Below are 16,865 nucleotides of genomic sequence, written 5' to 3'. Positions count from 1 at the left end.
TAATGTCAAACTCGATTTATTTTATCATATTGAAACGACTTTGCTTTTGATATATGTACCTTTTATGAATTTCTGACTAGAATAGCTAATGTAACCATTCAAAGTTATTTAAATATTATGAAATATAAAATATTCATGTCATATTTAATATTATGTCACATTTAATATATACTCGCTTATATATTTATTTAATATATTATCTATTTACTTAATATTTATAATCAATACTATATATATATATATATATATATATATATATATATGTAGAGTATTAATTATAAATATTAAGTAAAATTTAAATTATTATGAAATATACAAAGCTTAAATTGGCTCATGATTGTAACAACTAAAAAAATTTTTATACGTATAAAATTTAAATATTGAGTATACTATATATATATATATATATATATATATATATATATATACATATACAGGGTGTTTTATTTTAATTGACGCATTGAAATAAGTAGAGAAAAACACGTGAAATTGAAAAAAGTTTCAAACAAAAGTTGTAGGGCTCGAAGGGGGAAATAAGATAGCTATACCAGATTTTACATTCAAAATCATTCGAAGGTGACAGGAATGCCATAAAGAATTTTTTAAATGGAAACTACTATTTTTTATCACAAATTCTTCTAGAGATGGTATTTTCAAAACTCTGGTTATCAAACTTGATAAGATTAGAACATCCCAAGATATGGCATATCGAAACAGTGCTCACAAATCGTCAATTGCACGGTATTGGGAATTTTGAACTCGAACATGCCGTACATCCTATTATTCTTAGTACAACTTGGAAATATCCACAATACCGCGCAGTTGACGATTTGTGAGCACTGTTTCGATGTGCCATATCTTGGGATGTTCTAATCTTATCAAGTTAGATAACTAGTGTTTTGAAAATGCCATGATCTCATCTAGAAGAATTTGTGGTAAAAAATAATAGGTTCCATTTAAAAAATGCTTTATGGCATTCCTGTGACTTTCGAATAATCTTGAATGTAAAATCTGATATAGCTATCTTATTTCCTCCTCCGAGCCCTACAACTTTTGTCTGAAACTTCTTTCAATTCCACGTGTTTTTCTCCACTTATTTCAATGCGTCAATTAAAATAAAACACCCTGTATATAACATACTATCTAGCAAAGTTAAAATAGTATTTAATATTATATATATTTAAATAGTCGAGTAAAATTAAAATAAAAATGATTTACAAAATTAATAGTTATAATATTTATTATTTGTGTTAAATTTACATTTAAATTTTTGAAAAATGTATCATTGAATCGAAAAACAGCGATAAAATAACCAACTAAATTACAAGTTTTTATTACATAGTATAGTATTGCTTAAATTATTTTTTGTATAGAATGGTTGACTTAACAGTAGAAAGGAAATTTTTCATCTTGCGTTCAAAGACGCTTTTCTACTCTAACATAAGTTATCACATTCCGCATATATTTAGGAGTGTATATCCTGATATCTTTCAATAAGTCTGTGAACGACGTGTAGTTCGCCAGTCGCGCCCTTACTTCCACATCGTAGATCAAAGTAACTTGCACGAGTTTTGTTGAGAAAGAAAAACGTTCAAACATTATGCTCTCTCTTCTTTATACGAAATAACATAAGATGCTTCTTAAGTTAATATGAATTTTGAGTAAAGTAAATTATATATTTTGACTAGAGAGAGAGAAAGATATTTTTCTTGAAAAGTGGCATTCTCCTTAAAGCACAAATCGAGATTATAGATACTATTTACGATGCTAATCACTATTTATACTAATTATATTTTAACTTTATTTTTTTTAATGAATTATACGAGGATTAAAAAGCGCAGCATACTTCTAATAATATTCTTAAAAAAGTGATAAATTGTGATTTATGAAACTTGCGCTGCGATTCAAACAATTTTGCTCTTGCATAAAGTCACGTATTCATTCTATTTATTAATTGCATGTTTACATTCTACTCATTAATATCTTAATTTTATAATTATGATTATGGAATTAGTAATTTGCAAAATTTCACTTTGCTTTATATACTTTCTCGCATGTTCAAAGAAAATCTAAAGAAATGAATTAACGTAATAAGATAAAATGACTTTTTTAGCTTAAACAAGTCATATATTTTGTTTATATATACTTATAAGTTTGGAAATTATTGTACTAAAAATACTTGAGAGTAACGGAGATACTTTTATTATCTATCTTAAAAATATGCCATACCATTCAAATATGCATTCATTATTCTTTTCGTCTTCTTATGTCATTATTTCTGATTATTGTCTGTTTTAGATAGAATAGAAAATCGTAAAAGATAGATGTGATATTTAGAAATCACTTATAGAGCATAATTTGTAAAAATGTTTCCATCAAATTCCATTACCGAGAAGTTTCGCAATTTAAAACGCAGTGAAAAGAATTCCGCTTGAATTAGCTGACGTTTAATTATTTCTAGTCGAATATCGGCGAGGATTACTTTTGACTTTAATTAAGTTTCAAAGCGGTAGAACTTATTCTTAGTCTCAACCTAAAATGTGTTTGTGTTACTGCTACGATGAGACAAATAATTTTCCACATTTTTAGAAATATGTTTACGTATGCTTGTTGTCATTTTTTTAACTACTTATAATTACAAAAAATGTAAATTAAAAATAATTTTTTATTTAGATTTTGTTGAATGAAAATTAAAGAATCTTAGTATGCACCTACATATATATTTAATATCAGACTATAAATTAATAATAAAGCACAATACCAATTATTTATTTTTTAATTAATTTGAAATAATTAATTTAAAATAAAATTTTATTTTAATAAAATTTTAAATATACCAGAGACTAAAAAAATAGCGTGATTATTATAAACTTCTATTAAATGATTACTATATAAGAAAAAATAAATTTTACAACCGTTAAAAAATTCACCATTAAAATGTTTTCCGCTGAAGCGATAAACTATCATGTATTCAGTGGTACCTATTGTGCCGGAAACAGTTAATTTTATATGACACAAGATATATTCTCGGCATGCACTCTCGAAATCGACCTAGGGCGGGGTATCTAAACGAGGATATACAGATCCCGAGTATCATCGTATCGTTTCCGAAAGCTTTTAATCAACGAGCCGAAATAAATCTCGTTGAAACTTTTTTACGGTAACGCTGTAAGATGATATCGCTGATTATCGGGAAGACTACCGAGTGCGGCTAAATCGTTTTCTGATTTAATTAAACGTTCTGCGAGGCGAATAATTTCTTCCTATACAAACCGGATCTTACCGGAAGTATAAAACTTCATAAAGTCAGAAAGACAAATCAAATCGATTCTCACATCATTGTTCCCTTGTATTATTACTGTAGTACATTTCGTATTTAGGAACGATTTGCACATACATATTGCTGATATATAGTAAGAGTTTTATAGCCAACAAAAATGTTCACTATAGAATTGAATGTCGGAATATAAAGCGCAGCCTCTGGACGGCCTGCTTGTATAGTTGGTGCGCGAACGTCATATATAAAAAAAGAACCTCCCGCGAATGTTTTGTGTAAAGTTAATTGAGTTTGCATCGTTCTCTGCCTTTTTTTGTACATAGTGACTGTTGCTATCGTTGTGTTAGTTCTAAAGTATGTTACGTAACACGTGTCCATTAAATGGCAGAAAATTGATTTCATGCGCTCGAAATTCATGACACAGTTACGTGAGGCAAAAAACGTTATATCCTTTATACTGTTATTTGAGAGATCGTCGTTATAATAATCACGCGTTTTTTTTTCGTATTTCGTCTGCGGTTGTCACACTGTCAATAAAAGATTCGAGATATCGCGTTGCGTGTACATTTTCTCTTTGATATATTAATTGTTACACGAAATGTAGTATTTGAAAACGCGTCCTATTTACAATATAAACAAATTTTTGCTTTTAAAACGCATAAAATATTAGGTTAAATGTATTATAAATTTAATATATGTGACAGATAAAAATCAGAATAAAAAAGTAATTGCATTTTTCTAGAACAAATTAAAAAAGAATTTTGATATTATTTCCATCTAATTAAATATAGAAATACGGAAAAAAAAGAGATTGTAATTGACAGTACGTTGAATATCGTGAACATTTAATAACACAAAAGTAGTACAATAATCCGATAACGCGTTGCAATCACAGATCCGATATATAACACCTATTTCTATTATAGTATAAATGGATATCTTATGTGAGTATCTAAATATTGAAATATTTGGTTTCGATCAGTCAAAATAAATTTAACACAATAAAGACAAATTAAATATTCTAGAAGCGATTTCGCTCTCCCGATATACGGGACTTTCGCCTATCGGTTGCGGGAAGAAAGAACCGGTACTCTGGAAACCGAGAGCGGGAGCTTCTTCGATAGAACTTCTCGGCGAATTCGCGCTCGAGACGCGATTAAGATCGCGTATCGCATCCTCCGATCGTCAAAGATCGAACTTTCAGCGACGCGCCCATTTCCAACCGTTGCCCCACGATTCGTTAATTCCATTCCGCCGTTCGCGTCGATGGAAAAAAAAATCACCGAACCGAGGAAACGACTTGGAAACTCGGCTGCAAACTCAATCTTCAGGATTACGCCTGTATGAAGTTAGCCCCCCATTTTTCGAATTTTAAAATTTTAAAGGTTGTTCCAGGTTGTTCTAGACTTGTTCTAAATTGTTCCAAAAGATCAAATTTAAAAAATAAAAATTTTCGCGAAAAATGGAAAAAAACGATTTTTTGACCTGGCCCCCCATTTTTCGAAAATCGAACTTTTAAAGGTTGTTCCAGATTGTTCTAGTTGTTCTAAACATTGTTCCAAAGTGATAATTCCCTAAACAAAATATTTCACGAGATATAATAAAAAAATAGTTTCGTGCGCTAAAACAGTATTTTTACGTTTTCGGCTATAGTTATTATCTCTTAAACACCAAACTGTATATTTTAGCTAAAAACGAACAGAACAACCTGGAACAACTCTCAATTTTGCTAGAACATAATTTTAAAGAGTACTTTACTCTTGGAAATAAACATATTTTTGTTGTTTTTTCGTGTTTTTCGACCGATAACGACGTGACAGCGATCCCAAACTATAGAACAATTACGTACTGGCATAGAACAACTTGGAACAACTCTCAATTTTGCTAGAACATAATTTTAAAGAGTACTTTACTCTTGGAAATAAACACATTTTTCTTGTTTTTTTGTGTTTTTCGACCGATAACGTCGCGACAGCGGTCCCAAACTATAGAACAATTACGTACTGGCATAGAACAACTTGGAACAACTCTCAGTTTTGCTGGAACATTATTTTAAAGAGTACTTTACTCTTGGAAATAAACACATTTTTTTTGTTTTTTCATCTTTTTTGCTCGCTAAAGTCGCGATAGCGGTCCCAAACTATAGAACAATTACGTACTGGCATAGAACAACTTGGAACAACTCTCAGTTTTGCTAGAACATTATTTTAAAGGGTACTTTACTCTTAGAAATAAACACATTTTTTTTGTTTTTTCATCTTTTTTGCTCGCTAAAGTCGCGATAGCGGTCCCAAACTATAGAACAATTACGTACTGGCATAGAACAACTTGGAACAACTCTCAATTTTGCTAGAACATAATTTTAAAGAGTACTTTACTCTTGGAAATAAACATGTTCTAGTAAAATTGAGTTGTTCCAAGTTGTTCTATGCCAGTACGTAACTGTTCTATAGTTTACGATCGCTGTCGCGACTTTAGCGGGCGAAAAAGATGAAAAAACAAAAAAAAATGTGTTAATTTCCAAGAGTAAAGTACCCTTTAAAATGATGTTTTAGCAAAACTGAGAGTTGTTTCAAGTTGTTCTATGCCAGTACGTAATTGTTCTATAGTTTGGGACCGCTATCGCGACTTTAGCGGGCAAAAAAGATGAAAAAACGAAAAAAATGTGTTTATTTCCAAGAGTAAAGTACTCTTTAAAATAATGTTCCAGCAAAACTGAGAGTTGTTCCAAGTTGTTCTATGCCAGTACGTAATTGTTCTATAGTTTGGGACCGCTGTCGCGACGTTATCGGTCGAAAAACACAAAAAAACAAGAAAAATGTGTTTATTTCCAAGAGTAAAGTACTCTTTAAAATTATGTTCTAGCAAAATTGAGAGTTGTTCCAAGTTGTTCTATGCCAGTACGTAATTGTTCTATAGTTTGGGACCGCTATCGCGACTTTAGCGAGCAAAAAAGATGAAAAAACAAAAAAAATGTGTTTATTTCCAAGAGTAAAGTACTCTTTAAAATAATGTTCCAGCAAAACTGAGAGTTGTTCCAAGTTGTTCTATGCCAGTACGTAATTGTTCTATAGTTTGGGACCGCTGTCGCGACGTTATCGGTCGAAAAACACAAAAAAACAAGAAAAATGTGTTTATTTCCAAGAGTAAAGTACTCTTTAAAATTATGTTCTAGCAAAATTGAGAGTTGTTCCAAGTTGTTCTATGCCAGTACGTAATTGTTCTATAGTTTGGGACCGCTATCGCGACTTTAGCGAGCAAAAAAGATGAAAAAACAAAAAAATGTGTTTATTTCCAAGAGTAAAGTACTCTTTAAAATAATGTTCCAGCAAAACTGAGAGTTGTTCCAAGTTGTTCTATGCCAGTACGTAATTGTTCTATAGTTTGGGACCGCTGTCGCGACGTTATCGGTCGAAAATCACAAAAAAACAAGAAAAATGTGTTTATTTCCAAGAGTAAAGTACTCTTTAAAATTATGTTCTAGCAAAATTGAGAGTTGTTCCAAGTTGTTCTATGCCAGTACGTAATTGTTCTATAGTTTGGGACCGCTATCGCGACTTTAGCGAGCAAAAAAGATGAAAAAACAAAAAAAATGTGTTTATTTCCAAGAGTAAAGTACTCTTTAAAATAATGTTCCAGCAAAACTGAGAGTTGTTCCAAGTTGTTCTATGCCAGTACGTAATTGTTCTATAGTTTGGGACCGCTGTCGCGACGTTATCGGTCGAAAAACACAAAAAAACAAGAAAAATGTGTTTATTTCCAAGAGTAAAGTACTCTTTAAAATTATGTTCTAGCAAAATTGAGAGTTGTTCCAAGTTGTTCTATGCCAGTACGTAATTGTTCTATAGTTTGGGACCGCTATCGCGACTTTAGCGAGCGAAAAAGATGAAAAAACAAAAAAAATGTGTTTATTTCCAAGAGTAAAGTACTCTTTAAAATAATGTTCCAGCAAAACTGAGAGTTGTTCCAAGTTGTTCTATGCCAGTACGTAATTGTTCTATAGTTTGGGACCGCTGTCGCGACGTTATCGGTCGAAAAACACAAAAAAACAAGAAAAATGTGTTTATTTCCAAGAGTAAAGTACTTTTTAAAATTATGTTCTAGCAAAATTGAGAGTTGTTCCAAGTTGTTCTATGCCAGTACGTAATTGTTCTATAGTTTGGGACCGCTATCGCGACTTTAGCGAGCAAAAAAGATGAAAAAACAAAAAAAATGTGTTTATTTCCAAGAGTAAAGTACTCTTTAAAATAATGTTCCAGCAAAACTGAGAGTTGTTCCAAGTTGTTCTATGCCAGTACGTAATTGTTCTATAGTTTGGGACCGCTATCGCGACTTTAGCGAGCAAAAAAGATGAAAAAACAAAAAAAATGTGTTTATTTCCAAGAGTAAAGTACTCTTTAAAATAATGTTCCAGCAAAACTGAGAGTTGTTCCAAGTTGTTCTATGCCAGTACGTAATTGTTCTATAGTTTGGGACCGCTGTCGCGACGTTATCGGTCGAAAAACACAAAAAAACAAGAAAAATGTGTTTATTTCCAAGAGTAAAGTACTCTTTAAAATTATGTTCTAGCAAAATTGAGAGTTGTTCCAAGTTGTTCTATGCCAGTACGTAATTGTTCTATAGTTTGGGATCGCTGTCACGTCGTTATCGGTCGAAAAACACGAAAAAACAACAAAAATATGTTTATTTCCAAGAGTAAAGTACTCTTTAAAATTATGTTCTAGCAAAATTGAGAGTTGTTCCAGGTTGTTCTGTTCGTTTTTAGCTAAAATATACAGTTTGGTGTTTAAGAGATAATAACTATAGCCGAAAACGTAAAAATACTGTTTTAGCGCACGAAACTATTTTTTTATTATATCTCGTGAAATATTTTGTTTAGGGAATTATCACTTTGGAACAATGTTTAGAACAACTAGAACAATCTGGAACAACCTTTAAAAGTTCGATTTTCGAAAAATGGGGGGCCAGGTCAAAAAATCGTTTTTTTTCCATTTTTCGCGAAAATTTTTATTTTTTAAATTTGATCTTTTGGAACAATTTAGAACAAGTCTAGAACAACCTGGAACAACCTTTAAAATTTTAAAATTCGAAAAATGGGGGGCTAACTTCATACAGGCCAGGATTACCAATACTCGCGGTCTCATTCATATAAACTTGTCCGCTTGCTCTTCCTGCCGGAATGGCCCGCCGTATGTACCTATCTTCGGCTACCTTTCCTCCCAATCTTTCTCCCTTTCTTTTTCGGTCCGAGATTTCGCCAGGATAAATTATTTCCCGTCAAGGATTATCCCTCTCTCGCCCGAACATCACGACGCCCTTACGTTACGCGGATTTCGTACGCGCGTTAACGTCTGGCTGGAATAAAACCGCGATACCGGAGATTTTCTTGTCAGACCCCGGACGGCGCACTAACGCGTACGCGCGCAAAGGAACTGTGTAGAGAGGAAAATGCCGGCGTCTACTTCCGCCGTCCGATCGCGCATCTCGTGCGCTTTTCATTCTTTCTCGTTTTCTCTCCGCGTGGCTTATCGATCCGACCTTATTTATATGGCGCATGCCCGATCGCGCAAATATACGGTGCGTCGTTGGGACCGAATGAATTTTGCCTAAATCGCAAAATCGATAGCTCCTGAAGACTTTTAGGATATACTAGTGAGCTGGAAAATGTAACGAAATGGAATAAATATCCTATAGCTAACACATCGGATTTTATTATAAATCTATTTCGGTCAATTTTGGGAGAAATTTTTCCTTTGTACAAATTTTATTAGATACACATTTTAGATATTATAAAGATCTCAGTTAATTTTGTGCAGTTTTTTAATCAACTATATATAACAATGTACATAATATAATATAACATATATATATATATATATATATATATATATATGTATGTATATTTTATTTGCCTTTTAAAACTGCATTACTTTTATGAACTATTATTGAATATAGAGATAGAAAGATATAACAAAGTATATTCATTTTTAATTACAATAATTAAAGTTAATGATCTATTTCAGGAAGTATATAGCTTTTAATTATTTCTTTAATTACAAAATATTTGATGAGAGAAGAGAAAAAATAATCATTTTATCAAGGATCTATTTAAAACGATTGATAAAATGAAATAAGGGTAATCTATAATTATAGATGAATATATAACTGCATAATCTAATATACTTACATTATGATACTTATAGAGATTCGTACATAATGAAATTAGAACTTTTAAGATGACTTTAAATATCGCTGCAATAATATTTTAATTGTTAGATTTGTAAACTAGGTAATGTGTATACATCCATATTTCGAGTCTTATTAAAATCGCATTGTTTTAAAAGAAACAAAGCAGAGAGGCTGTTCTCAATTCTATTTCAGTTATCGAAAAACTGATAATTTTATTAGTATGTATCCAGGCTAGCGAGATCTGAAGAGCGACTTTACGCCGAGCAAGAACTTTCAATAAGATTCGTAGTTCTCCGAAACGCTGCTTCTTCCGAGCCTGCTTCACGTATGTGCAAGTGAATCCGAGCCGTGCTCGTTCGCATAGAAACTTACACGATCGTCGAATCGAATTCCGAATTCTTTATCCCGTCCGCCGTAGCCGTCGTCTGCGTCGTCGGTCGGCCACCGAGATCCGCCCTCAACTTCGCAATCTGTAACCTCTACTTTTCCTCCCTTATGTCGCGAGTCACGCTTCGTCATAACCATCGTGCAGATTTATGAGTAGCTTTCTCCCGATATATATATATATATATATATATATATATATATATATATATACTGATTCATTCTTCGTTCGTACGCCGAAGAAAATTTTACCAATATTTATTTTCAATCCAATCGTTTCCTTTTTCGCTAAATATATAGATTTCGAATTCCCTAAAATTCACTTCTGTATTGTAATATTTTATTGCAGCTCATAACTGGACATAGGAAAATTATCTTTAAAAAGTGTACTTGTATACTATTGTGCATTCTCTTCCACTCTTGTTGTAAGAGTTGAAAAAATTGTTCTTTATAGCGCATAAATTACGCAAATAATTTTCTTGGTATAAATAAAATAAAATAAAATATAAAATAAGCAAAATATAAGAAAAAAGTTGAGAACTAATAAAAAGTTTTTTATAAGTTGTTAAAAAAATTTAAGTTGCGCTAAGAAAAATATTATTATAGCAAATAATGATTTAGACTTTTCATATCATTCACATTCAATTAATTCTGACATTTATATATATATATATATATATATATATATATATATTACGTTTTTAAAATAAAATATTTTATTTTTATATATTTTAATTTTGTGATATTTTGTCTCTATTTTATAAAGTAAAATATTTATTGACGGAGAGAATAAATACCATATTTAAAAATGTTAATATTAAAACGCATAAAGTTTAAAATTAAATTCTCTGTAATAGAATATGATTAAAATATTCGAAAAATAATACAAAAGAGATAAAATCTTATTGTTACATATACGTGCAGTTATTAAATAAAAATATAATATTTAATTTTTTTTTCTGATGTATAAATATCTTAAGAATATTGAAATAATATTGCACAAAATTCAATTGCATAAAGCTATGTATCGTTGCTATAGAAGAAAATCAAATTATAACTATAATTAATGTTTTCTGTATATATACAGAATCATAGAGAAACCGCGAAATCATATTTCTAATAAAAAATAAAAGTAAATTATTGTAAATAGAATTAATTATTTTTAATTTCTCATGGTTTATTTTAACATATTTCTGGAAAATATAAAATATTATTAATTTGATATTTAATATTTTATTATCTTTTTCATCTGAGAAAGAAAAGAAAAAAGAGAAAAGAAGGGAAGGAGAGAGAAAAAGAAGGAGACAGACCATAAAAATATATACAATAAAATCATTATATGTATTATATATATATGCGTTTCTTCTAAAAGGTATTATATAAATGAAATATACGAAATTAGTAAAATTATTGTTACAAAGAAAAAGATATATATTTTATATTTTAATGGTGAGAGATTTAATTTATATGCTATAAAAATAACAAGCAATAATTAAATATGGGAATAAAATTATTATGAATGATATTACAAATGGAAAAACAAAGAAAGTGTAAATTAAAATCTTAAAAACCCATCACATATACATGCCTGCATGAATAGCGAATGTAAATTAAATGCGGATATGAATTTAAATGAAGAGTTGGAAAATCTCATAAACTTTCTTTGATAGCGTCATTTAAAAACTAACTTGGCGTTTAAAAAAAATTTCATTTTTATTTATATTTATATGAGCTAACAGAGTTCATGACTTTCTGATTCGATACAATATTCTTTTTTGGACTCTTTATTGCTTTTTACTTTATGGCCGTATTCTTTTATTTTTGAACTTGGTAAACTTCGACCTTCTTTTTAAATCAATTACAATCATAGAAAGATGAACACAACAATAAAATCGCTAGAGAAAAAGATTGCGTCATATTCGCGAGAATTGATCCGTTAACGTAACACTGAATTGTATTATCTTACAACTAGTTTTTTTTTTTTTTTTTTTTTTTTTACAAAATTGTTTTATATAAATATATACACACATTTATTTTAACATTTTACTGTTTGTGTTAAATGCAATTTGTATTTTTTATTCGCAAGATTTTCTTTATATCGCGAATTTTGTTTTGACGTAAAATTTTGTTTAAAAAAAAAATTCATGTGTTACGATCTCCTCCAATTTAACATTATCGATAGTGATGTTATTATTTACACAGCTTTAAAAATAAAAACGATCAGCTCGGGGCATTAATTTGTTCCAGATCAACGCAGATATAATTTTACCATAACAATGCTGGCATGTACGATATTTATATTTTAATCCATCTCGCTATTAAGTGCTAATTAGTTGTTGTGTGTAGGCTGTTCCATTATTTAATTACAAAATATAATACGATTATATCTTGCACTCACTATTATTGCGTGCAACATTCGGTTTTGTTACTTAAAAGCCTATAAAGATATTTGCGCACATTTAATTTATGTGCATGTATTTAGACTTTGCATTTATAATTTATTTTGTTAATTGTGATCACGTACACATACCTACGCATACACATGCATAGATACAATGAAAATTTTATACTTTTTGTAATTTAGTTACGACACAGAAACCACCAAATAATGTTGTAGTGAATTTGCTTTTTCTCTGTATAATTAAGCTTTTCATGGATGGATTTTTGAAGTCGGGAAAATATTTTATTTTTTTAAATTATATTTGTTTAAAATATATTTATAATTGTTACAAACAAAACAGAAAAATGTAAAAAAATGTCAAACCTTAGAAAAATAATATAGACATACCTACCATATATAGCCTATATAGTGTGAATTAAAATTAACTATTCGTAAAAAGATTTCATACACTAAAATTAACACATAAGTATTAATACTCTTGAAGAGATTAAAACGAAAATATGTTTCGCGTGCGTTTCGTGACCGAGTCACGTGTTCGATCGATATACCCAAAGGTAGAATCGCAAGGGTCGTTAAAGTATTTTCTTAACTATGTTATCATTAAAAATCCGGTATGTTGATACTAAAAATATTATCCATCCATATCTTGTTTAATAAAATTAGCTATATATTAATTTACGATTACATCTTTTTGTTTCAGATTGCTCTCCGTAAATGGGATAATACTATTTGTGGTACGAAAGCGACTATAATAGCCTGGAAGCATTAATCATCCCGGCGTTTCTTCGTCTCTGGTAAGTATTCTGTATATGCGTATATCTGTATATATATATATTTACAACAATATCTCTCTGAAATTAAATTAACTTCCGAGCTGAAGCTTGTATGCATTTCTGTGCGCGTTAGTACGCGTATACTTACGAGAGACACACATTTTTGATTAAAATTTTTTATTAACACGATGCATGTTATAATGACGAAGCGCGTAATTATACATGGCTGGCTCACACATAGAAATTGCGAAGCGCCAACAGAAATGAAAGCTAATATTATCGATCCGTTATACCTAGAAATTTACCTTACGGCTCGTTATCGGTTATTATCGTACGAAGCGAGTACTCGACGCATGATAAATCAATGAGTCGCCCGCGATAAGACTTGGCGTATCGGTTGCTCCATATATTTGATTCAGCACTCTTATCAGCGTTATATTCCACCACGGATATTGCCACATACGGCGATTAGATGCTGGTCTTGCGCCGTGTTCGAAATGTTGGCGCTGATGATTTATGGGATAAGATGATACATTTTCGATACAAGTCAAACGGGCTAAATTACAATAGCTGACGTAAAGCTTTAAACTATTGCGCGTATCGGGAAACTTTCACCTTCAGCATTTTAGCCAATAAAATAAATCGCAACGCAACCGTGTGTGCCAAATACGGTATAGTTATATATAAGTTTTGATTGGTACGGACTAAAGATTTATCTATACGCGCGCGCGTTTTTATTATTCGGCCGCGCTTTAGATATATCAGATTTAACCGGATTTTCTTCTCGAGATGACATTTCGTCGAATGCACGCGAATGCTGTGAAAAACGCGCGTCTGCATCTCGCGCCTATTTTCAGTTTTACGCCCTCCAGAGCACCGTTCGGAAGAATGCATATTGCGAGTGTTGCATTCGTAACAATGTACGGCTGAACGGATTCGGATCGCGCTCGCGCGTTTGTCGCATTCAAAAAGGATCGATCGATCACACGCTAGCGAAAGTGTCAATTGTTTCGAATCGAAATTTTCTCATTATAATTCTGCGGAATATTATGTTTTGAGTTTCCTGTAATTAAACTACACGATGAGAAACTTTTAACATGGCATTTGCACGTTACATTTTTGGAATGGATAGAAATGATCAATTCATGCTATTTTTGCATACTTAATTATATCTGACACGTTCGAAATTTAGTTGATTTGAATTCGGTGACTATTAAATGTCGCGAAAATTACTGCTTTTAAATATAAAATTACCTTTAATTCATTCCTTTATTTAGAGCGGCGATCAATTTGTTCTTCCCAATATATCTCATTATTGAGGTTAAGCCGTGACTGAAATTCCATATAAAAGATTCGCGATAATTCCTGATAATTTTCGATTAGATAGACACTTGATGAAAATGATTGACGTTGGTCTCGATCTTTTCTATATAATAATTTAAAAAGAACTTTAAACGTCTAGTCAGATATCTAGACGATATATACGCAATGACAGATTATTTCGCGCGTGTATAATATTTAGCACAAAATACTATGCACATAGAGTGTATGAAATATACATAACTCCCAATATATCTTTTATAACTATTTATCTTTTTTTTTCTCTATTCGCCCCCGCCCTCTCCCGCGATACGTAAAATCCGTGCGGATTTCACGGACCTTGTAGGAACTGTCATGCGGCAAATTGTTTAAAATTCCGCGCCCGGTTGGCCGTTTGCTGAATTCAAAAGGCTGCCGGTATAAATTGCCCGGGCGCATGTACGCGGGAACGCGACCGGTTGTCGGTTGCGTATGTCCAGAAAATATCACCACTCCGGAATATTTTGGGATTGCTGTACACTACTCTCTCGCACGCGCCCGAGAGACGGGACGGAACGAGACGAGACGAGACGAGACGAGACGTACGAGACGAGGGAGACCGATGGAACGAGTCCCCGGGCTCGCCCGTCCTCCCGGTTACCGTCGACGCGACGCGACGCGAGACGCGACACGACGCGCCCGATGCAGCAAAATTCGCCGTCCCGAGGCTCGCAGTCCTGAATTTTATCGGCACGGCCGCGCCCGGATGCTCCCGCGTTGCGCCTCGGTCGGAGGAAAGACTCTCGCCGTGACGTGTCCCGCGTATGTAATGCAATTTGCGAGCCAAATTCGCATCTCAAACTATTCTACCGGATGGATAAAGGGTAGCTTTACATTGCATCTGCATGGGCACTGAAGTCCGCCTGCGAGTTTAGTAATTAATTCGCGTCGGACATCAGCTGGCCGGACGCGCGTCTAGACATCTGGATCCGTCTCGTCGAATCGATCTTTGTTGACTGAGAAATTGTGTGTAGACATAATTCTCTCTCTCTCCTGACGTTTGTCTCATTATCTTTAATAATAACGTTCACGATTCGCGTAATTTATGATGATTCACGTGCCGCGGATTAGCATTGAGCTTGCTCTAATGGAATTAACATTATTGCGTCGTGGAGAGATATAAAGAGAATTTAGGATTCAGGCGTTTTTTGGGAAGGTATTCAATGCGTAACCGAACTTCCGTGAGCTTTGATGCACTGGTTGATTACTTTTTCAAACATCCTTAAATTCTTTCCTTACTGTGAGATGTAAAATTAACTTCTCTCAGTACTCTATTCGCTCTATGTTAAGAAATTAAATGCAACGTTAGAGAGAGAGAGAGAGAAGGAAAGGAAGAGAGAGAGAGAGAGAGAGAGAGAGAGAGAGAGAGAGAGAGAGAGAGAATTATACACTTTGGTATGACAAATTTGATTAATGTAAGCGCGACCTAGTAATGCTATATTATACATGTTCTCTGATGGTGACGTATCGTATATGCGATGTAATGCTGCAGTATAATTCTAACGGAATATAACTAGCGTGCAAACATTGACATATATATTACATCATCATGAGTTTGTAAAATTAATTGGAAGTAATCTTGCATCCGTAAAAACAAATTTAATCAATTTATAATATTTACTATTCCTGTGAAGTATTAATACTACTTCTATTTACTATTTACTTGAGTGAACTAGCTTGCTATTTCTAATTTCTCATGATAAATTGCACAAGTATAAACACTTATCGAATCGATATCCCGATAGAAAATGTGTGTACGTAAGTTTTACTTTCAATATCTAAAACGGAAAAACTCGTTCAAAGTGAAACCAAGCGCAGGAAACTCGAACATGCCCGCGGAATAACGGACATCGATTACGAATGCCCAGATTTCTCGGTCTCGATTCTGGAGAAAGAATCGGGATGACACGCCGTGTTCCCCAGGAGGATCCGGCTGCAACAAATCGCCTAATCAGGTGGATATATGACGGATGGAGAGGTGAAATTGGTTCCTGGCCGCGAGTAAATCTTGCGTGTGTCAAGGAGAAGGGTTCCAGGGCGAGGAAAAAAAACGACGCGAGATCGATTTCCTACGGGATTTATGCCACTATTTTTTATCCCGAAGACGCCGCGCACTGCGTCACAGCGTCGAGGATCCTATCTTCTAACAGCGTGTGCCGTTTCTCAGGAGGTGCGGCTCCTTCATTTCACTATATTCCCCTTTGTAAACGCTCTCTCGGACTCGGACGTGCTTGCTTGCGATCGAGTGATATTAATACGGCAAAGTGCATCGGCCCGAAAGTTTTAATTAATTCGTCCACGGTGATACTCGGAATTCGGTCATGCGTGTGTACAACTTTGCGAAACTTTCGCGTCCGAAATGGATTTTCCTCGGCGCGAATTAAAAAATAGTTGATCGAGTTTGACCCGGTGTACCTACTCTCGTAAGAGTCGTCTAAGCCTTTGTGCCCCGACCCGCTTTTAATGAGACACTGTTATTTTC

The 16,865-nt window shown here is 32.9% G+C and overlaps 1 protein-coding gene across 2 annotated transcripts in view; it reads left to right on the top strand.

Moving 5' to 3' along the window:
- Positions 1-16,865, top strand: part of kek5 (leucine-rich repeat, immunoglobulin-like domain-containing kekkon 5 protein) — a 213,406-nt gene that overhangs the window by 46,843 nt on the left and 149,698 nt on the right. For both annotated transcript variants that reach the window (XM_029316135.2, XM_029316134.2), the window contains exon 2: positions 12,952-13,045. The gene's annotated coding sequence lies outside the window, so the exon portion shown is untranslated. The remainder of the gene's footprint in view (positions 1-12,951; positions 13,046-16,865) is intronic.

Source organism: Nylanderia fulva, unplaced genomic scaffold (assembly GCF_048542155.1).
Source record: "Nylanderia fulva isolate GAGA-0341 unplaced genomic scaffold, ASM4854215v1 Scaffold7, whole genome shotgun sequence".
Taxonomy (NCBI): domain Eukaryota; kingdom Metazoa; phylum Arthropoda; class Insecta; order Hymenoptera; family Formicidae; genus Nylanderia; species Nylanderia fulva.
The sequence above is the reverse complement of the archived record's forward strand: the minus strand, read 5'-3'. Positions and strand labels throughout refer to the sequence as shown.